Source organism: Neofelis nebulosa, chromosome 7, assembly GCF_028018385.1.
Source record: "Neofelis nebulosa isolate mNeoNeb1 chromosome 7, mNeoNeb1.pri, whole genome shotgun sequence".
NCBI lineage: Eukaryota > Metazoa > Chordata > Mammalia > Carnivora > Felidae > Neofelis > Neofelis nebulosa.
Window position 1 is genome coordinate 18,550,616 of NC_080788.1, and position 22,638 is coordinate 18,573,253.

General features: G+C 35.8%; 1 protein-coding gene across 8 annotated transcripts in view; it reads left to right on the forward strand.

Moving 5' to 3' along the window:
- The window catches only part of MEF2A (myocyte enhancer factor 2A), a 167,530-nt gene that overhangs the window by 77,501 nt on the left and 67,391 nt on the right, over nt 1-22,638 (forward strand). The gene's annotated exons all lie outside the window — the stretch shown is intronic.

Below are 22,638 nucleotides of genomic sequence, written 5' to 3' on the forward strand. Positions count from 1 at the left end.
TTTGTGCTGGATTCTTTCCTCCTCTGGGATTCCAGTTACATGTAACTTAGTCCTTTTGACTATGTCTCATATATTTCTTATGCTTTTTTTCTCCTAGAATTCTTACTTTTTCTCTGTCCTTCCCCCTGAGTGTCTTGTAGTGAATGGCCTGTTTTGTAGTAACCTGTTTTCTGTGCTCTAGTAATCTTTTACTTAGTTTTTTTAAAAATTAGCTATTAAAACACCTAGTAACAATTTCTAGTATTACGTTTTCAATTATAGAATTTCTTTTTGTTTTTCTTTTTACAGATTTCAGGTCTCTGGTGAAATGGCCCATCTTTTCATGTATTTTATCCAGTTTCCACTATTTTTTGGAAAATACTAATCATAGAGTTTTTTTGTCTGCGAATTCTTATATCTGGATTACCTGTAGCGTCATATGTGATCCCCTTTTCTCTTTGTTTTCAAATATATGGTCATTTTTTCTGACATGTCTTAATGGTTTTTTATGAGCTATTAGATACTGTATATGAAAGCTATAGATATTCATTATTATGGTACTTTCCTGCAGAAATGATTTAACCTTCCTTCTTACAATTGAAATTAGTACTGAGTATCTTAGACCAACTAGAGATTGACCTGAGTGGAAGCTAGGCTGCAGTTTTGATGAAGCTTTTGGTTGCCCTTAAAGGAGGCTACTTTTGGGAGTAGTCTTTCAAAGCTTTCAACATTGATACCAGTGTGTTCTTGGGGCCCAGTCCTTGGAGCATTTCTTAAATTTCTTGTTTTCTCAGCATTGGAAGATTACAGAAAACTCCACTCTACTTTTTTGAGGCTTTCTGCTTTTGTTTTTAACCTCCTACCCCATGCAGCCTCAGAGTGACCACCTCAGCTTCTGCTCCTCCCTTCTCACTAGTTTATTGACCCCTGGAGTCTTCAGTTTTGTGTTTTCAAAACCTAGGACAAAAGCTCTGTATCAGAGGTCTGTATCCACTGTGCAAACAAAGGCTGGAAGCTTAGTTGCCCTGTACCCAGCATGTGTAAAGGCTGGTAGGGGAAAAGCTGCCGCAGAACACTGTTTTACATCAGGCAGGTTCTCACCCCTCGAGAATCTTGGCATCGTAAATCCTTCTTCCTTCAGCAGCTTTCCAGGGTCTTTAAACAGATCTCTTTCGTGTTTTATTTTGTTTATCTGGTGGATCTCAGTGAGTTCTTTGGTCTTCTACCAGTTGCTCCATCTTACCTAAAAGCAGATTTGTCAATTTCTTTCTGTATTTTATTAGTTTAATATGTACTGTTTTATATATTTTGAGACATTTCATTAGGCTCATATTTAGAATTGTTCTACCTTCTTGGTCAATTTTTCAGTATATTCTCAATATATTCTCTATTCTCAGTGAGGCATGCTCATCTTAAATCTACGTTGTTTTACGTTAATATAGCTACACCTTTCTTTTAGCTAATATTTTCTTGATATGGTCTAGTTCTCTGCATTTGCTTTCAGCCTTACTGTGTCCTTATGCTTTATCTGTATATTTTATAAGTAGCATATGGCTGGATTTTTTTAAATCTAGTCTGATCATATTTCTTGACTTGCCAGTGTACTTGGATTTTATTCTTTGGTATTGTTTGTATATGTAGACTATTTTATACCATCTTAACTGACTTTAATTTGTCAGAGGGCCTCAGGCATCAAAAATGTCACCATCATATCACTCCTTGTATCCTTCAAGAACTCCTCAGATTACAGCTTTACACTGAGTCCCCCAAGGAACAGAACACTGGAAGAAGATCTACTTTCTCTAGATGGAAATCTACGAACCCTGCAGGTTTTGATTAAGAATGGTTGGGAAATCAGTGCCAAAGGTTAGTCCATTCCTGCCCGTGTTTTTTTGACTCTCCTCTTAAACAGTGCTTCTGTGATGCTCTGATGTCACTCTAGAGGACATTTGTTTGCACCAGCACTGCTGCCAATCCCTGTTATGAAGTGGCAGGCATTGAGTGTCCCAGGAACGAAGAGGAGAGGCACAAGGCTGAACCACAGCTGTTCTTTTTAAAATTTGTCTTCTTATAACCCTACCGGGGGTTTCTTATTCAGGGTACTGGCCTCCACACATGACATTCCTGCACCGCCCCGCCCCCCAGCCACCAAGTACATATTCCAGCATAATATGGGGTTTCTGACACTTTTCTCCACTATTCCTTACGATTCATAATACTTTTAGTTCCACTGGGTTAATTCCGAGGGAGGTAGATCCTGTATCAACGTGTTCTCAGAAATCTGAATTGGCAATTTTTTATATTGTTGAAATTAGTAGTTGTATTCTGTTCTGTAATCCTAATTTCCACAGTTATTTAATTGTAGTTCTAAATAGAAAGGATTCATTGATTATCACTGGTCCTTTACTGTGGCTTTTGCATTCTTTTGTTGTTTTAATCTGTTTCCTGGTTTATGGATTCATTTAGAGAATTTTTTAGCACCACTCAGTGCCATGTGGCATTTTAGAAGCTGAGTATGCAGCATTGAACAAAACTGAAAAAAATCCAGTGTCTTTCAATTTATATTTTACTTAGATGACTGGACTTTTTCAGCAAGTAGTTCTATTTTGTTTTTTCTTCCAAGAAGAGCTTATGGGTGCTATACTTCCTGAGTACTTTTATGTTGAGAGTGTTTGTTGCTTTACTTGAAATATGACTTGGGTAGGTATAATGAATTCTAGGACCTCATTGCTTTTCCCTAGAACATTGCAGAGATGATTTCAAGGTATTCAGCTTTGAGCTTTGCCAGTATCAGACTGAGTATGTATTTCTCTTCTCCTAACAAGTGACTTGACATTTAGTAACTTAACCAAAATATGCCATGAGTTTTGATTATTTATCGTTTGTGTGTGCATGGAAATTATGTGCCTTTTCAATATTTTGGTTGTTTTGTTTTCTTTCATTTGGTATGGCTATACTTTTTTTGTTTTGTTTTTTTGGAGAGAGCTCAGGAGCTAGAAGAGGCAGGGGAGAGGGTGGTGTGGAGAGGGAGGGAGAGTATATATCTTAAGCAGGCACCACGTTCAGTGAGGAGCCTTATGTGGGGCTTAATCCTATGACCCTGGGATCATGACCTCAGCCAGAACCAAGAGTCAGATGCTTAATAGACTAATCCATCCAGTAGTGAATCACTACAATGTAGTGATTCACCAGTTCCGTATATTACTCAGTACTCATCAAGAAAAGTGTACTCTTATCTTTTTTTTTAAATTTTTTTTAATGTTTATTTTTGAGGAGAGAGAGACAGAGTGTGAGCATAGGAGGGGTAGAGAGAGAAGGAGACACAGGATCTGAAGCAGGCTCCAGGCTCTGAGCTGTCGGCACAGAGCCTGATGTGGGGCTTGAACTTACAAACCGTGAGATCATGACCTGAGCCAAAGTTGGACGCTTAACCGACTGAGCCACCCAGGTGCTCCAAAGCGTACTCTTATCTTAATCCCTTTCACCTGTTTCACTCATTCCGTGCCCCCCCAGCCCCCCACCTCCCCGCTGGTGACCATCTGTTCTCTATAGTTAAGAGCCTGCTTTTTGGTTTGTCTCTCTTTTTTTCCTTTGTTTTTTTTTTTTTTTTTTTTTTTGTTGTTAAATTTTTTCTTTGTTAAATTCTACATGTGAATGAAATCATATGGTATTTGTCTTTCCCTGACTGGCTTATTTCGTTTAGAAATATACTTTCTAGATCCATCCACGTTGTTGCAAATGGCCAGATTTCATTCTTTTTTCATGGCAGAATAATATTCCATTGTATACATATACCAAACCTTCTTTATCCATTCATCAATCACTTGGGCTGCTTCCATAGTTTGTAAATATTGCTGCAGTAAACATAGGAGTGCATATATCCCTTCCCCTTTGAATTAGTGTTTTTGTATTCTTTGGGTAAATACACCAATAGTGTGATTACTGGATTTTAGGGTAGTTCTGTTTTTAGTTTTCTGAGGACTCTCCATACTGTCTTCCACAGTGACTGCACCAGTTTGTATTCCCACCAAGAGTGCATGAGGGTTCTTTATTTCCCCCCATGTTCTTGCCAATGCTTATTGTTTCTTGCATTTTTTATTTTAGCCATTTTGATATCTGTGAGGTGATTATCTTATGGTGATTTTGATTTGCATTTCCCTGATGATGAGTGATGTTGAGCAGCTTTTCACGTGTCTGTTGGCCATCTGAATGTGTTCTTTGGAGAAATGTTTGTTCATGTCTTTCGCCTATTTTTTAATTGGAATATTTGTTTTTTGGGTGTTGAGTTGCAAAAGTTCTTTGTATATTTTGGATATTAACCCTTTATCGGATATGTCATTTGCAAATATCTCCTCCCATTTGGTAGGTTGTCTTTTTGTTTTGTCAGTTGCTTCCTTTGCTATGCAGAAAGTTTTTATTTCTTCCAATAGTCCCAATCTTTATTTCTCCCAATATGTCCCAATAGTTTATTTTTGCTTTTATTTCTCTTGCCTCAGGAGACATATTTAGAAGGATGTTGCTATGACCAATGTCAGAGAAAGGCACATGCAAAAGAATGAAACTGGACCACTTTCTTAGACCATACACACACAAAAAAACTCAAAATGGATTAAGGACCTAAATGTGAGATGTGAAACCATAAAAATCCTAGAAGAGAGCACAGGCAGTAATTTCTCTAACATGGTTTTATTTTTAAACAAATATTTTTTCTTTTCCAATTGTTCTGTGCTTTTTTAGTATTTATTATCTGTTGACCATATCCAACATCTTTATTCATTTTAATGTTTTATTTCTGTTTCAATTTTTTGAATTTCCTTACTGCGGTTTTTATCTGTCATGATTTTTTTTTTCCCTGATTCTTTTCTGAGTGATACTGGCTTACTTTTTAGGTCATTATGCTATGCAATGATATTAGGTACAAACTAGCAAAGGAGACTTCTCTCTCTCTCTTTTTTTTTTTTTTTTGGTTTTACATCCCCTAATATTCTGTACTTAAAACAGGGTCTTTATTGGTTTTCTTCCCCCACTTCTTTCAAGATCTTACCTCACTTTTGAATCTTACAGCACTAATCAAAGGATCTTTGGCTAGACCTTCACAGGGCTGTGACATTGTTACTTTTGTGAAGAATTTCATTTGTATTTAAATTTCTCCAGTTTGGCAGATGAAAATTTATGCTTTGGAGGCCTTACTTTTTCCTTAAAGAAAACCCATAGTTGGTTGGTCGGTCATTCATTCATTCATTCATTCATGTTTTTAGTGACTTAAAAGAGGAGTAAACATGGTTTCATTCTTCCATTTCGAATTGAAAATAAATATTTCTCTTGAACTTAAAATAACAAATTTGTCTTTTTAATGAAATTTCGATCTTCAGTTTAACAATAGTACTTGACTTGGAATAATAAATTGAATATTAAATTGTAATTAGGTAGTCTGTATTCTCTAAGTAGCTGAATTTTAGGTTATGTTACCTGCTTCATGTGAAATTTATGAGCTGAAATGTAGCTGTATTGCCACATTACTAATTAACAGTATACTTATTAGGAGACTGATACTCACTTTTAGATGTGTTGTAAAGCTGAATTGAGAAGGAAAATCCCTGCATGACAACCAAAAACTTGTAACTGCAAACTCTAAAGTAGGGGCAAAATATATTTTCTTGCTTTGTATCTTGTTATTTTGGTATAATCTAATCTCCTAGGCAGAATGGTTTTACCTTAAAAAGTAATCAGTATCCTTTCCTTCTTTTTCCTGTTTTCTCCCACTGAATTCCATTTGCTTTTTGTTAGCTCCCAAAATCTATTTGTAAAAACAAATATTTCAATAGATGTTGAGATTTTTTTTATCCAACTTGTAATTTGTGTTTCATGCTGAGAATTTGAAAATATCAAATGTAGGCCAGTATTCAAAAATAGTTCATAAAAATTATTTTGGATATGTGGTACAACTTTCATATAAATAAGTACCACACAGGCTGGATTGTTTTGGCTAATTAATTTTTCTAGTCAAATGAAAGTTTTAATAAAAAAAAACTTTCAGGGCGCCTGGGTGGCTCAGTCTGTTGAACTCAGGTTAGACTTGGCTCAGGTCATGATCTCATGGTTCATGGGTTTGGGCCCTGTGTTGGGTTCTGTGCTGACATCTCAGAGCCTGGGGCCTGCCTCATAGTCTGTGTCTCCCTTTCTCTCTGCCCCTCCCTCACTCATGCTCTCTCAAAAATGAATAAACGTTAAAAAAAATTCAAATTAAAAGAAACTTTTTCTCAACCCTGATTTCAGTCAGCTCACTAGCGAACAGGATATTTCTGTGGTTATGTCATATGTGGTGCTTTGTGCTTTTGTATACTGAAAAACACAAAGGAAATACAAGGTTTTAAGAATTTTAAGGAGATTAGATCTCTATAAAATTAGGAGAGTAAAGTAGTTAAATACTAAGACGTGTAGATAGAAAATTCAGTTGATGTTCCCAAAAGGAAGAAAACAGACACCTTGCCTAAATTTAATGAAAACTTTTATACTACATTTAAATTTTTTCATGCTACATAGGAAATGAAATTTATTGAAAAATAAGGAACATCTTTGAATTGTACAGTGAAATGCATTTTCATTGTTGCTTCTCTTTTACATGTATCCATTATAGCTGTAATGTAATAGTGTAGTCAATTAATTTTATGCCTGTGAAAAAAGTTTGTGGTGGAAACAATTACTTTCCATTGTGTTAGAGATCCTCAGCTTCTTCACTAGCTGTTGTAATGATTGATTCTAAGTCTAGATCAATGATTAGACAAAGTTCATGGGACAAAAAGCATATCATAGGTATTGATGAAGAGAGAAAATTGTTTCACAATTCTAAAGACTATTTAAAGGTACCCTTATGGACTTTTATTTTTTTTTTTACCCATTTTTAAAATAAACTTTTTTTAGAGCAATTTTAGATTTACAGAAAAATTGAACAGAAAGTAGAGAGTTTGCATATACTTTGTGTTCCCGCAAGTATACAGCCTCGCCCCCTCCCCACCCTCAGCATCCCACACCAGTGTATGGTACATTTGTTAAATCGTTAAACCTTCACTGACACACCATCATTGCCCAAGATCCATGGGTTTAACTTTAAGATTCACTCTCGGTGTTGTACACTCTTGTATGGTCTGTGGGGTTTTGATGAATGTATAATGGCATGCATCCACCATTATAATATCATACAGAATAGTTTCACTGTTCTAAAAATCTTCTACAGAACTCAACATGTTCATCCCTTCCTCCTGCTAACCCCTGAAAACTACTCATCTCTTTATTGACCATAGTTTTGCCTTTTCCAGAATTTCATATAGTTGAAATCATGTGGTATGTAGTCTTTTCAAATTGTCTTCTTCCATTAGTAATGATACATTTAAGGTTCCTGTGTGTCATTTCTTGGCTTGATTCTAAGGACTGAATAATATTCCATTGTCTAGATGTACCACAGTTTGTTAATCCATTCATCTAATGAAGGACATTTTGGTTGCTTCCACCTTTTTACAATTACGAATTAAAAGTTGCTATAGGGGCGCCTGGGTGGCGCAGTCGGTTAAGCGTCCTACTTCAGCCAGGTCACGATCTCACGGTCCGTGAGTTCGAGCCCCGCATCAGGCTCTGGGCTGATGGCTCGGAGCCTGGAGCCTGTTTCCGATTCTGTATCTCCCTCTCTCTCTGCCCCTCCCCCGTTCATGCTCTGTCTGTCTCTCTCTGTCCCAAAAATAAATAAAAAACATTGAAAAAAAAAAAAAAGTTGCTATAAACATCCATTTGTAGGTTTTCATATCGGCAGAAGTTTTTCAACTTATTTGGGTAAATACCAGAGTGAGATTTTTGGGTTGTATGGTAAGAGTATGTTTAGTTGTGTAAGAAACTGGCAGTCTGTTCTCCAAAGTGGCTGTACCATTTTGTTTTCCCACCATCAGTGACTGAGTGTTCCTATTTTTCCACATCTTTGCCAGAGTTTAGTGGTGTTGGTGTTTTTCTTTTTTTGTTTTGTTTTTTTTTTTAATTTTTTTTTTTTAACATTTATTCATTTTTGAGACAGAGAGAGACAGAGCATGAACGGGGGAAGGTCAGAGAGAGAGGGAGACACAGAATCCGAAACAGGCTCCAGGCTCTGAGCTGTCAGCACAGAGCCCGACGCGGGGCTTGAACTCACAGACCGCGAGATCATGACCTGAGCCGAAGTTGAATGTCCAACCGACTGAGCCACCCAGGCGCCCCATTGTTGGTGTTCTTGATTATCAGCATTTTATTTTATTTTATTTATTAATTTTTTTTTTTAATTTTTTTTTCAACGTTTTTTATTTATTTTTGGGACAGAGAGAGACAGAGCATGAACAGGGAGGGGCAGAGAGAGAGGGAGACACAGAATCGGAAACAGGCTCCAGGCTCCGAGCCATCAGCCCAGAGCCCGACGCGGGGCTCGAACTCACGGACCGCGAGATCGTGACCTGGCTGAAGTCGGACGCTTAACCGACTGCGCCACCCAGGCGCCCCGATTATCAGCATTTTAGTAAGGCATGTTGTAGTATCTCATTGTTAAATTTGCAGTTCCTTAATGCCATGTGATATTGAGCATCTTTTCATATGCTTTTATACCATCTGTATGATCCTTTTCATTTAGGTATCTATTCATGTCTTTTGCTCATTTTTAAATTGGGTTATTTAAAAAAAAATTTTTTTTAACATTTATTCAGTTTTGAGAGACAGAGACAGAGCACAAGTGGGGGAGGGGCAGAGAAAGAGGAAGGCACAGAATATGAAGCAGGCTCAGCCTCTGAGCTGTCAGCACAGAACCCGACAGGGGCTTGAACTCCAGAACAGCAAGATCATGATGTGAGCTAAAGTTGGCTGCTTAACCAACTGAGCCATCCAGGCACCCCTAAATTGGGTTGTTTTTAAATGTTGAACCAGCCATGTATACCTGGGCTAAATCCCACATGGATGTGATAAATAGTTACATTCTATTTGTTAATATTTTGTGGAGTGTTTTTACATCTGTGGTTCATAAGAGCTGTTGGCCTGTAGTTTTATTTTCTTGTAATGTCTGTCTGTTTTGGTATTAGAGTAGTCTTGGCCTCATAGAATAGGTTAGGAAGTGTTCCCTCTGCTTCTGTCTTCTGGAAGAGATTGTAAAGTATTGGTATGATTCCTTAAATGTTTAGTGGAATTCACCAGTGAATCCAGCTTAGCCTGACTAGAGGCTTATCAATTCTATTGATTTCTCCCCCACCCCTCTGCCAAAGAATCATGGTTAGATTTTGTTGATTTTTTTCCCCTCTTGATTTATTTTCAAGTTAATTGATTTCTGCTCCAATTTTTATTATTTCTTTTGCTTTCTTTGGATTTAATTTACTCGCTTTTCTAATTTCTTAAGGTGGTAGCTTACATTATTGATTTTAGATCTTTCTTCTTTCATAGTTTATGGATCTAATACTAAGAATTTCCCTCTAAGCACTGCTTTCACTGCATCCCAAAACTTAAGTTGTATTTTCATTTTCATTTACTTCAAAATAGCTTTTAATTTCTCTTGAGATTTCTTCTTTGACCTATGTGTTATTTAAAATTACGCTGCTTAATCTGTAAGTATTTGGGGATTTTCCAGCCAGCTTTTGGTTACTGATTTGTTATTTCATTGTCATCTGAGAATATATAACGTGTGATTTCTATTCTTGTAACTTTGTTAAGGTGTTTTATGGCCCACAATGCGGTCTATCTTAGTGAATATTCCATGTGAGTTTGAGAGTAATTATATTGTTATTGGATGAAGTTGATGTCCATTATATTCAATTGATTGATGATGCTGTTGAGTTCAGTTATGTCCTTACTGATTTTCTGTCTGTTGGAACTGATATCCAACATTTCTGATAGTGATGTGTTGAAGTTTCCTCCTATGATACTAAATTTATATTTCCTTGAAGTTTTATCATTTTGCCTCATATATCCTGATGCTTTGTTGTTAGGATTGTATGCTTTAAGGATTGTTTTGTTTTCTGGAGAATTGACACCTTTATCATTGGTTAGCCTTTATTTATTTTTGATAATTTCCCTTGTTCTGAGATCTGCTCTGATGGAAATTATTGTAGCTGTTAGTTTTGATTGGTACTAGCAAAGTATATCTTCCTTTATTTTTTTTTTTTTAATTTTTTTTTTTTCAACATTTTTTATTTATTTTTGGGACAGAGAGAGACAGAGCATGAACGGGGGAGGGTCAGAGAGAGAGGGAGACACAGAATCGGAAACAGGCTCCAGGCTCTGAGCCATCAGCCCAGAGCCTGACGCGGGGCTCGAACTCACGGACCGCGAGATCGTGACCTGGCTGAAGTCGGACGCTTAACCGACTGCGCCACCCAGGCGCCCCTATCTTCCTTTATTTTTAATCTGTATATGTCTTTTATTGAAAGTGGGTTTTTTTGTAGACAGCATGTAATTACTGTTTTTGATACATTGACAGTCTGTTTTTTAGCTGGTGTATTTAGACCATTGACTTTTAAAGTGATTGTTGATGTAGTTGGATTAATAACTACCACATATGTGTTCTACTAGTTGACTTTGCTCTTTGTTCCTATTTTGTTTACACTCTTTGCTTTTTGTGTTTTGGGTTTTTTTTCATTTTTTTGTTTGTTTGTTTTTTGTTTTTTGTTTTTTTGAGAGAGAGAGCATGAGCGAATAGGGGAGGGCAGAGGGAGAGGGAGAAAGAGAACCTTAAGTAGGCTCCATGCCCAGTACAGAGAGGCCTGACTCAAGGCTCAGTCTCACATGAGGTTATGACCTAAGCTGAAACCAAGAGGTGTACACTTAACCAACTGAGCCACCCAGGCGCCCCTTTGTGGTTTTAATTAAGTATTTTATAAGCTTCCATTTTGCTTTCTTTGAACTTAGCAAATCAGTTATACTTTTCTTTCTTTCTTTTTCTTTTTTCTTTTTTTTTTTTTTTTTGTAGTTGCCCTAGAGTTTCCAATATAAATTTGCAACTAATCCAAATCTACTTCAGGTTAACACTTCACAGGTATAGCTTCACATGTGGGTCGTACAGTGACCTTATAATAACAAGTATTCCTAATTCCTCCTTTCCATTCCTTATGTCATTGCTATAATTCATTCCACAATAATTATCTAATACGTTGTTGCTATTATTTTGAACAAACTTAGGTCAATTAAGAATAACAAAAGTAAAAGTTTTTAATTTATCTTCCCTTATTCCTTCTTTGATATTCTTTATGTAGATTAACATTTCTGATTATAGGGTACTCCTTCTCTTTGAAGAATTTCTTTTAACATTTCATGTAAGGCAGAGCTACAGACAGTGAGTTCCCTCAAATTTTTTTTTTTTTTGGTCTGAGAAAGTCTTTATTTCTTTTAAAGTATAATTTCTCAAGATACAGAATTTGGGGTTGGTGGTTTTTTTTCCCCCTTACCACAGTATATATCACTTCATTGTCTTATCCCTTACATTGTTTCTGAGGAGAAATTGGATGTAATTCTTATATTTGTGCTTCTGTAGGTAAGGTGTTTTTTTCCTGTGGCTTCTTTCAAGACTATTTATTTTTGATTTTCTGTAGTTTATATATAATATACCTACATGTAGTTTTGGGGGATTTATGTAAGTTGTTTTGGGGCTGTGTGGCATTTCTTCCTGGATCTGTGGTTTGCTGTGTGACATTAATTTGGGGGAAATTCTTGGATGTTATTGCTTCAGATATTGCTTTCTTTCTCTTTCTACCCCTTCTGGTATTCACGTTACATATATATATTTTAGTTGTGCCACAGTTCTTAGATATCCTGTTGTTTTTGTTTTTGTTTCTGTTTTTTTTTTTGCCTTTGGTTTGTTTGATTTTCACTTTTGGAAGTTTCTGTAGACTTATCTGCAAACTTAGAGATACTTTCTTTAATCAATTTCCAGCCTGCTAATGAACACATTGAAGATATTCTTCATTTCTGTTAGTGTTTTTTGTCATCATCATGTAAAAAAAAAGTTTTTCAGAATTTCCATCTTTCTAGTTACATTACCCACATATTCTTGCATAATGTCTACTTTTTCCATTAGAGTACTTTCCTTGGCCTGTTGATCATAGTTATTTTGTATTGCTGGTCTGATAATCCGAATATTCCTGCTATATCTGAATGCTTCTGATGTTCTCCCTGTCTCTTCAGACTATTTTTTTGCCATTTAGTATGCCTTGTAATCTTTTGTTGAAGCTAGACATTATGTACTGGGTAAAAGGAATTATAGTAAAAAGGCCTTTAGTAATGTAGTGAGATATGGGGAGAGGGGAAGTGTTCTGTAGTCTCACGATTAGGTCAGTCTTCTAGTGAACCTGTGCCTGTGGACTCTGAACTTTATAAGTGTTTCTCAGTCCCTGCACCCCATCTTTAGGTGGGGCAGAATGGATTGACTATTTCCCTTTGTTCACATTAAAGGCTAGAGAGAATTGGAGCTGGATATTTCTTTTTCCCCAGGTCAGTTGGACTCTGATAATACCCTTGTAAGTTAGGCTCTGATAAAATATTTTGTCTTGAAGGGAGGCCTCTGAAGAATAGAATGTTCTGGCATATTTCAAAATGGCTACTTTTTCCACTCTCCCTGCTGGAAGCACAAGGGGATTTTTCTCTGATCTTTACTGTGAGAACCTAATAAGTGTAAAATCCACAAAAGTGTATGCATGCCCCCCTAAGCCTAGACCCCACCTGGAGTTATTTTGTTTTTTAAAAAATTTTTTTAATGTTTATTTATTTTTGAGAAAGAGAAACAGTGCAAGTAAGGGAGGGGCAGAGAGAGAGGGAGACACAGAATCCGAAGCAGGCTCGAGGCTCAGAGCTGTCAGCACAGAGCCCAATGTGGGGCTCGAACTCATGAACCGTGAGATCATGACCTGAGCCAAAGTTGGATGCTTAACTGACTGAGCCACCCAGTCACCCCATCCCTGCCTGGATTTTTTAACTTTTATATTTGTCTACACTGAGCCTCCAGCAATACATCAATTATAGTTCACGTTTTCCTACCTTGGTACTGGTTTTTGTAAAGGTTTCTTGTGGCTCTGGCAGTTTATGACTTTCAGTATCTGCTTGTCTGTCTCCAATTTGGGGGGCACAAGTTGCTCTGTGACCCCAATTCTCTGAGGGATCTAAGAAGAGTTGTTGATTTTCAGTTTATTCAGTTTGTTCACACAAATAACACAGAGACTAACGTGCTACTAAACAATGAATAGGTCAACAAAGATTTCTAAGATAAAATAAAAAAAAAAATACATGGAGATAAATGAAAATGAAAGCACAATGATCCAAAATCTTTGGGATGAAGCAAAAGCTGTTCTAAGAGGGGAGTTTGTAGCAATAAAGGAAGAAGCAAGAAAAATCTCAAACAACACACCCTTGCCCCTAGAGGATCTAGGGGGAAACAAACAAACAAACAAAAAACTCAAAGCCAGTAGAAAGAAGGAAATAATAAGGATTAGAGCAGAAATAAAGACTAAAAATATAATAGAAAAGATTAAAGAAATCAGGAGCTGGTTGTTTGAAAAGATCAACAGAATTGATAACCTTTAGTCAGACTCATCAAGAAGAAAAAGAAGACTCAAATAAATGAGAAATGAAGGAGGAGAAATAAACTGGCACTTCAGCAAACAAAAGATTATAAGATAATTTATGAAGACTTATATGCCAACAAATTGGACAACCCAGAAGAAATGGTTAAATTCCTAGAAACATATAATGTACCCAAGCTAATACAGGAAGAAATAGATTGACTACTAGCAATGAAATTAAATCAGTAATCAAAAAACTCCCAACAAACAAAAGTCTAGGACCAGATGGCTTCACAGGTGAATTCTACCAAACATGTAAAGAAGAGTTAATACTTATTCTCTTCAGATTATTTCAAAAATAGAAGAGGAAGTAAAACTTCTAAATTCATGCTATGAAGCCAGCATTACCCTGATACCAAAACCAAATAAAGACAATATAAAAAAAAGCAAACAACAGACCAGTATCTCTGATGAACACAGGTGCAAAAATCCTGAACAAAATCTTAGCAAACAAAATTCAACAATACATTAAAAAGAAATCATTTACCATGATCAAGTGGGATATATTCCAGGTTGCAAGAGTGGTTCCAATGGGTCATATTCACAAATCAATTAATGTGATATCTTATATTACCAAGAGAAAGGTAAAAACCATATGATTATCTCAGTAGATGAAGAAAAGGGATTTGACAAAGTGCAACATCCATTCATGATAAAAACTCGCAACAAAGTAGGCCTAGAGGGAACATACCTCAACATAATAAAGACAGTATATGAAAAACCCATACCTAACCTCATACTCAGTGATGATAAACTCAGCGCTTTTCCTCTAAGATCAGGAACAAGACAAGAATGTCCACTCTTCCATTCTCACCACTTCTATTCAACTTAGAACTGGAAGTCTTAGCCACAGCAATCAGACAAGGAAAAGAAATAAAAGTCATCTAAATTGGTAAGGAAGAAGTAAAGCTGTCCCTATTTGTAGATGATATGGTATACTATATGTAGAGAACGTTAAAGGCTCCACTGAAAACTTACTAGATCTGATAAATGAATTCAGTCAGGTCACAGGGTGTAAGATAAATATACAGAAATCTGTTATATTTGTATATACAAATACTGAAGTAGCAGAAAGAGAAATTAAGAAAAACAATCCCACTTAAAACGGCACTAAAAATAATAAAGTACCTAGCAATAAACTTAACCAAAGAGGTGAAAGACCTGTACTCTGAAATCCATAATACATTGATGAAGGAAATTGAAGATGACATAAATATAAAGATATTTTATGTTCATCGATTTGAAGAACAAAAATTGTTAAAAATGTCCATACTACCCAAAGCAGTCTAGAGATTTAATGTAATTCCTTTCTAAATAACATTTTTCATAGAACCAGAACAAATAATCTTAAAATTTGTATGGAACCACAAAAGACTCCAAATAGTCAAAACAATCTTGAAAAAGAACAAAGCTGGAGATATCACAGTCCCAGATTTCAAGATATACTACAAAAGTGTAGTAATAAAAAACAGTGTGGTATTGGCACTAAAACAAACACATAGATCAATGGCACAGAATAGAGAGCCCAGAAGAAAACTCACGCTTAACATGGTCAGTTAATCTACAACAGAAGAGGCAAGAATATACAATGGGGAGAAGACAGTCTCTTCAACAGATGGTGCTGGGAAAACAGAACAGCTACATGCAAAAGAATGAAAGTGGCCCACTTTCTTAAACCATACACAAAATTAAATTCAAAATGGATTAAAGATCTAAATGTGAGACTCAAAACCATAAAACTCCTAAAAGAAAACCTGGACAGTGATTTCTTTGAAATCAATTATAGACAGTTTTGTAGATGTTTCCTAGGGCAAGGGAAAAAAATAAACTATTGAGACTGTGTCAAAATATAAAGCTTTTGCACAGCAAAGGAAACCGTCACAAAATGACAAGGTAACCTACTGGATGGGAGAAGATATTTGCAAATGATATATCCAGTGAGGGGTTGACATCCAAAATACATAAATAACTTATACAAATCAATACTTAAAACAACAATCAATCTGATTTAAAAATGGACAGAGGTCCTGAATAGACATTTTTCCAAGGAAGACTTAGAGATGGCCAACAGACACATGGAAAGATACTCAACATCACTGATTATCAGGGTAATACAAATCAAAACCACATGAGAGATCACCTGTCAGAAAGTCTAGAATCAAAAAGATCAGAAAAAAGTGATAATGAGTATATGGAGAAAAAGGAACCCTTGTGCACTGTTGGTGGGAATGCAAATTGGTACAGGCACTGTGGAAAACAGTGTAGAGGCTGCTCAGAAAATTAAAAATAGAACTACCCTGTGATCCAAGAATAACACTACTGGGTATGTACCCAAAGAAAGCAAAATCACTAATTTACAAAACTATATGTACCCCTGTGTTTATTACAGCATTAATAGCCAAGATAAGGAAGCAACCCAGGTGTCCACCGACTAATGAATGGATAAAGAAGATACATGGCACAGCACAGAACCTGCTTGGGATTGTCTCTCCACCACCCCACTCTGCCCCTCCTCCACTCACGCATGCTCTCTCTCCAAGTAAATATTTTTGAAAGAGGATTCTTTAAATTTGATAATGCTTAAAATAAAATTAAATATCTAACATGTTTCGTGTACAGAAATTTATAAATCTGTTTCATGATATATTCAAAGTGCTGAATGGGAAAAATCTTCAGCCAAGAATACTCTATCCAAGAAGGCTGTCATTTAGAATAGAAGGAGAGATAGGTTCCCAGACAAACACAAACTAAAGGAGTTTGTAACCACTAAACCAGCACTGCAAGAAATATTAAAGGGGACTCTTTAAGTGCAAAGAAGAGACCAAAGATGACAAGATGAGAAAGGATCAGAGAACTCCAGAAACCACGACAAAACAAGTAATGAAAACAAAGATTCGAAATTTTGGGAGGAATTCTTAGTAATCAAGGTCATGGGGGCTGAATAAATCTTGATTCTTCCAACATAATTTCCAAAAAAATCAATACAGAAAAGCGTAAAAAACAATTCGAATTATACAAAATCTATATATAGCCTTGGCACAGCTAGAAAGCAAAGAATGTCCAAATTCATTTTAACTTGAAGTTGGAAAATATTACCAAGTAACAATATGCTGTTTTCTTCAAGTTCTGCAAGTCTTTGATGGAAGCAAGCATACTTCAGAAAAAACTATGTGGAAAAGAGAAGAGACTTTATGACTGTCTAAAGTTGATTTGAAATCATTACCAAAAAAGGAAAGTCTACCCTAAGTACAAAAATTCTGAAAAATACTACTTGTAGATAAAACAGACCGGAGGTAAAGGGTTTAAAATTTATTCCATTCAAGGAAGTGGTCTTGGAAAGGTAACTGTTTGAGAGAGAAGAAGGTATAAACAAGGCAGAGGTAATCTTTGAAAAATGCTTGTTAGTTGGAAAAGAAGGGAAGTAGGAATCCGTCAAATAAAAGAAGATACAGAAAGTATATGTTGAATAATAGAGAACTCCTCTCCCTACTGCTGTTACCCCTCAAAAGCCTTCCATTAAAGAGACCATACTGTACTCCATTAAAAGAAGAGGTGCTCTTGAGTGAAGGCTAATTAATCCACCCTCCCACTGCTAGTCCTTTCCATTGCAATTCCTTGATGCCAGCAGTTCTACCTATACAAACTGTTACAAAGAAGATGACAAAATGACAATTTACAGCTGTTCAGGTGATGAATTTGTTGCCCCCAAACAATGGAAAAGTGGAAGAAACTTGTTATATGATAACTCCCAAGCTGAAACAGATTTCTGTAAATAAGTATTTAGGAATGTGACATAAAAAAAAATCATCATTCCTGGGGCTCCTGGGTGGCTCAGTTGGTTAAGCATCGGACTTCGGCTCAGGTCATGATCTTGTGGTCTGGTCTGTGAGTTCGACCCCTGTGTGCTGACAGCTCAGAGCCTGGAGTCTGCTTCGGATTCTGTGTTTCCCTCTCTCTCTGCCCCTCCCCAACTCGTACACTGTCTCTCAAAAATGAATAAATGTTAAAAAAAATTTTTTAATCACTCAAAATTTTCAAATAGGAAGAATAGAAATGGATTTTTTTAAGGCATAGATGAAACAAAGTGATTGAACTCCAGAAAGAAAAGGAAAGATGATATATCAAAGCAAAGACTAAATTACACAGTGACCATAGAAGAATAGATTGTAATGAAACCTTAGTAAGATCACTGAAGGAAAGCAGGAAAACGACTAAGTGAATGGAAATAAGTATGTTCAAGGGGTTATAGAGAAGGTGATTGTAAAGGGGGATTGGTAAGAGAGGTCCAACTTAATATAATTGCAGTTCCTGAGGAAGAAAAAGAATACCATAGGAACCAGCATAGTGGATCTCTTGCTGGTAAAATCAAAGACCATTTAAACATCAAAAGAAATAAAGATACTAATCTATTATAACTCATAGAATAAAATAATCTATGAGTTGATATTGACGTGAATGAATGAATGCATAAATGGAGGAAAAGCAAACTGTCTTAACAATAAAATGTAACTGGTAGTAAATGTAGGTACAATGTATTATGAAATGAGAAAATCCCCATTTGACAACCAGCATAGTAATTTTTTTAGGCAAGAATCTTGAGTGGATGCTACGATCAGTTTATTAAAGTTTGATAAATGAACAGGATATTTACGTGGCAATTTTCATAAGATACTTATTACTTACAAGGGGGAAAATAGTAATGTTGCAAAGGAAAAAATGTGGCAGTCACTGTTTTAACCAAGTTAACAATTCCAGTTAGGGGGCAAATGGATTTCATGTGCATTTTTCATGTGACATATTGTGGAGAGAACATCACTTCTAAGCTGTTAAAATGCAGTCTAAACAATCAGAAAGAAACATCAAAGTCAAATTGAGAGAAAGTGCCAAGGTCCTGAAAGACAGACTGAGGAAGTATTTCAGATTAAACAGGGTGCAGTTGAATACAACATTGAATCCTGAATTGGATCCCGGAGCTAGGGAAAAAACCAAAGTCTTTTTTCCCCTATAAAAGAAATTAGTGAGATAATTGTGAAACTTGAATAAAGTTTGTAAATTAGATAATAGTGCTATATCCTTGTTTTCTGATTTTGGTAATTGTGTTCTTGTTTTTAAGAAAGTATTTGAGGGCTGGGAATGCAAGCTGGTGCAGCCACTCTGGAAAACAGTATAGGGGTTCCTCAAAAAATTAAAAATAGAACTACCCTACGACCAGCAATTGCATTACTAGGTATTTATCCAGGGGGTACAGGTGTGCTGTTTTGAAGGGACACATGCACCCCAATGTTTATAGCAGCACTATCAACAATAGCCAAAGTATGGAAAGAACCCAAATGTCCATCGATGGATGAATGGATAAAGAAGATGTGATGTATATATATATAATGGAGTATTACTCGGCAATCAAAAAGAATGAAATCTTGCCATTTGCAACTCCGTGGATGGAACTGGAGGGTATTATGCTAAGTGAAATTAGTCAGAGAAAGACAAATACCATATGACTTCACTCATATGAGGACTTTAAGAGACAAAACAGATGAACATAAGGGAAGGGAAACAAAAATAATATAAAAACAGGGAGGGAGACAAAACAGAAGAGACTCATAAATATGGAGAACAAACTGAGGGTTGCTGGAGGGGTTGTTGGGAGGGAGGATGGGCTAAATGGGTAAGGGGCACTAAGGAATCTACGGAAATCATTGCTTCACTATATACTAATTTGGATGTAAATTAAAAAAAATAAAATTAAGTATTATGTTGAAAAAATATATAAAACTTTAAAGCCACCATAGTCAAGACAATTTTCTATTGGCTAAAAGATAGATATATCAACCAATTGAACAAAATAGAGAGTTGGGAAATAGACCTACACAGATTTTGGCATTTAGGTTATGGCAAAAGTGTCAAGATAATTCAATGGGGAAAAGGAATGTCTTTTCAATAAATGATGTTTCGTCAATTGAAAAAAAAAATTATTTAGGGGCAAAGGGACCTTATATATAACCTCTGTCTTATTTCAAAGAATTCAGGAAAAAAATTGTGTACAGGTATTTATTTAGGGAAGGAAAACATGGTAAAATGTTAACAGTTGGGGAGTTTGGTTAAAGATATATGGAAAATTTTGTACTACTTACTGAAAACTTTCTGTAAGTTTGAAATTACTTAAAAACAATAAGTTAAAGGGATGATAGAGTTTATAAGAATATAAAGTTAATTTTATATTCTCATATAAGTTTTTAGCAATAAACCAGAGTGTTTAAAAAATCAACTAAGTGCTATAGATAAGATGAAAAAAGGTTTTATTCATAAAACTTGAAAGTGAAATATTGATATTGTAGTTTTCAACGTTATGTCTTTGGTGTCACTGAAGTAGAAGTGTGTTCTTATGCACATTTTTCTGTTGCTGAAAAAGCTCTTTTTGGCTTGGAGTAAGTTGGAGGAATAGAGAAGAGATTATTATAAATTGTCCTCCACCAATTCCTTTCTTCATTTTGAGCTCTTTGATAACTTAGAAGAAATGTTTTTGAGTAAGTATTTTTGGAAAGGAAAACAGGGACTGGCATCCTTTACTTACTGACAGTGAACTATGGAGTTTTCTTCCATCATGCTTAATGGATATTCTGAAGCAGCATTACTTGTCTCAGTCTTACTGCTGATTTGTTCATAACTCACTTAATTTGAAAGTCTTTGACTAGAATAAGGATTATTCTTGGAATAAATGCTTTTGCTTTGCTGATTGTCATTTTCTTCCTCTTCTTCAGTACTGGAAGTATGGAAAAAAATTTTTTCAGTGTTTTTTTTTTATTTATTTTTGAGAGCATGCAAGCAGGAGAGGGGCAAAGAAAGAGGGACAGAGGATCTGAAGTGGGCTCAGTGCTGACAGCAGTGAGTCTGGTGTGGGGCTTGAACTCATGAACCGTGAGATCAAGACTTGAGTCGAAACCAGACGCTTAACTGACTGACCCGCCCAGGTGCCCCTGGAAAAACATTTCTGACTAAACTTTGGTAAATTCAGAGTTTTAATGCAGCAAGTACATCTAGGTGCATTTCAAGACATAAATGATTTAAAGTTCAGTATTTTAAAATAGTGAACTTTAATAATGGTATTCTTATATTCATTATATTCCTATAGTGATATAATACAATGCCAGGATTCTGAGACACAGTATTGCAATCAGTAATAAAAATTTAAAACTTTTAATGACAGATATTATGTAAACAAAGTTAATATGTAAATGAGAAATTTGGGAAAGTATTTGTAAAACCTAGTTAATATATCTGTACAAGGAGCTTTTACTTAGATAAGTAAAATGCACATCACAATACAAAAATGATCAAAAGATAAGCAGTTTAGAGAAAGCAAATCTCAAATAACAACAAATACAAGAAAAAGATGTCTAATCACTACTAATTAGGAAAATGCATGTTACAGAAATGAGATTTTTATTTTATATCTTTCATACTAGCAAAACAATTGTAACATTTATATGAAACAATTGTGAAGTTATTTAGAAGAATACCTTAGTATACCATTTGACTTAGAGGCATATCTACAAGATGTGGTTGAATGAGCGAAATAGAGAGTATTGGTAGAGTCCCAGTTTTATAAAATGGCTGACAAAAATCCCTTCTGTGTGTATACATGTACATGTGAATATGGTTATGCAATCTTGTACAAAAATGTAGAATGAAAAATACTAAATCAGAAACATTGGTTAAGGGGATGATGTTGGTGCAAGAGAAAGTAGGGAGGCAAGCATAAAATGTTACATTCCATATATATGCATTTATATAAAGTTAATATATGTGTTTGTGCATTTATATTATAAGGAGTTTTTTAAAGATTAAATAATGATACTTATTTTCAAAAGGTTAGGAAAGGAACCATTAGGAACATGCAGTGTGAAGTATGTTCCACAGATAGGGAAAATAACAAAATTCCTAAGGAGGAAAGTAGCTGGTAGTTAAGGAAGACATATGTGTGCACATATGTACATAAACACACACCAGTGAATTTTTTTTTTAGTTTTTTATTACATTTATTTATTTTTGAGAGACAGAGTGAGACAAAGTGAGAGTGGGGGAGGGGCAGAGAAAGAGGGAGACACAGAATCCAAAGCAGGCTCCAGGCTCTGAGCTGTCAGCACAGAGCCCAACATAGGACTCGAACCCACAAACTGCGAGATCATGACCTGAGCCAAAGTCGGATGCCTAACCGACTGAGCCACCCAGGCGCCCCACACATCAGTGAAGTTTAATGGATGTAAAGGAGAGTGAAGGGAAATAACTTTAGATAGAGAGTTTGAGGCCAGATAATTTATTTTGTTTACTTAATGAGTTTGGATATTACTTTTAATGCAGTGAAAAGCTCTGAACTTTTACTTATATAATTTGATTTATGTTTCAAAAACATCACCTGGGCAGGTATGTGGCACATATATTATAGGGTATAATAGATGAAGCAGAAAATTCAATGTAATGATTATATCAGTAATATACATGAGAGGTGATGTAACTTGGCCCAGGCTGATAGTGGTGTGAATAGAAGTGAATAGATTTGAGATGCGTTTTAGAGGTAGAGTCGCCACAATTTGCTGATGGATTGGATAGGGCAGATTATGGGAATAAGAAGGACCAAGGATAACTCTTACATGTTTTTTGTTTTGTGTGAATGGGAGGTGGTGCCATGTGCTGAAATGGAGAAGAATATGGAAAGAGCATATTTGTTTTTAAAATCATGGAACTGGATGCAATCACCTGGCAAGGATGTGAGGGTAAAGAGGAGAAAGGAGCCCAAGTCTAAAGCTTAAAGGTACTTCAGTAAGTAGAGGTGAGGCACTTCCTTCTGCTCATTGAAGGAAGAGGATATAGCTGTAAAGGCTGACAGGAAGCCCTGAATTAGGAGGAAAATCAGGACAGTGTTGTGTCATAAAACACCTGAAGAAGAAAGTGTGAATATGGTCAACTATGTAAAGTGCTGCTGAGGTATATGGTAAGGTAAGAACGAGAAAAGTGACCATTGACTCTAATCACATTAATTAGGTTGCTGATGATGACATGG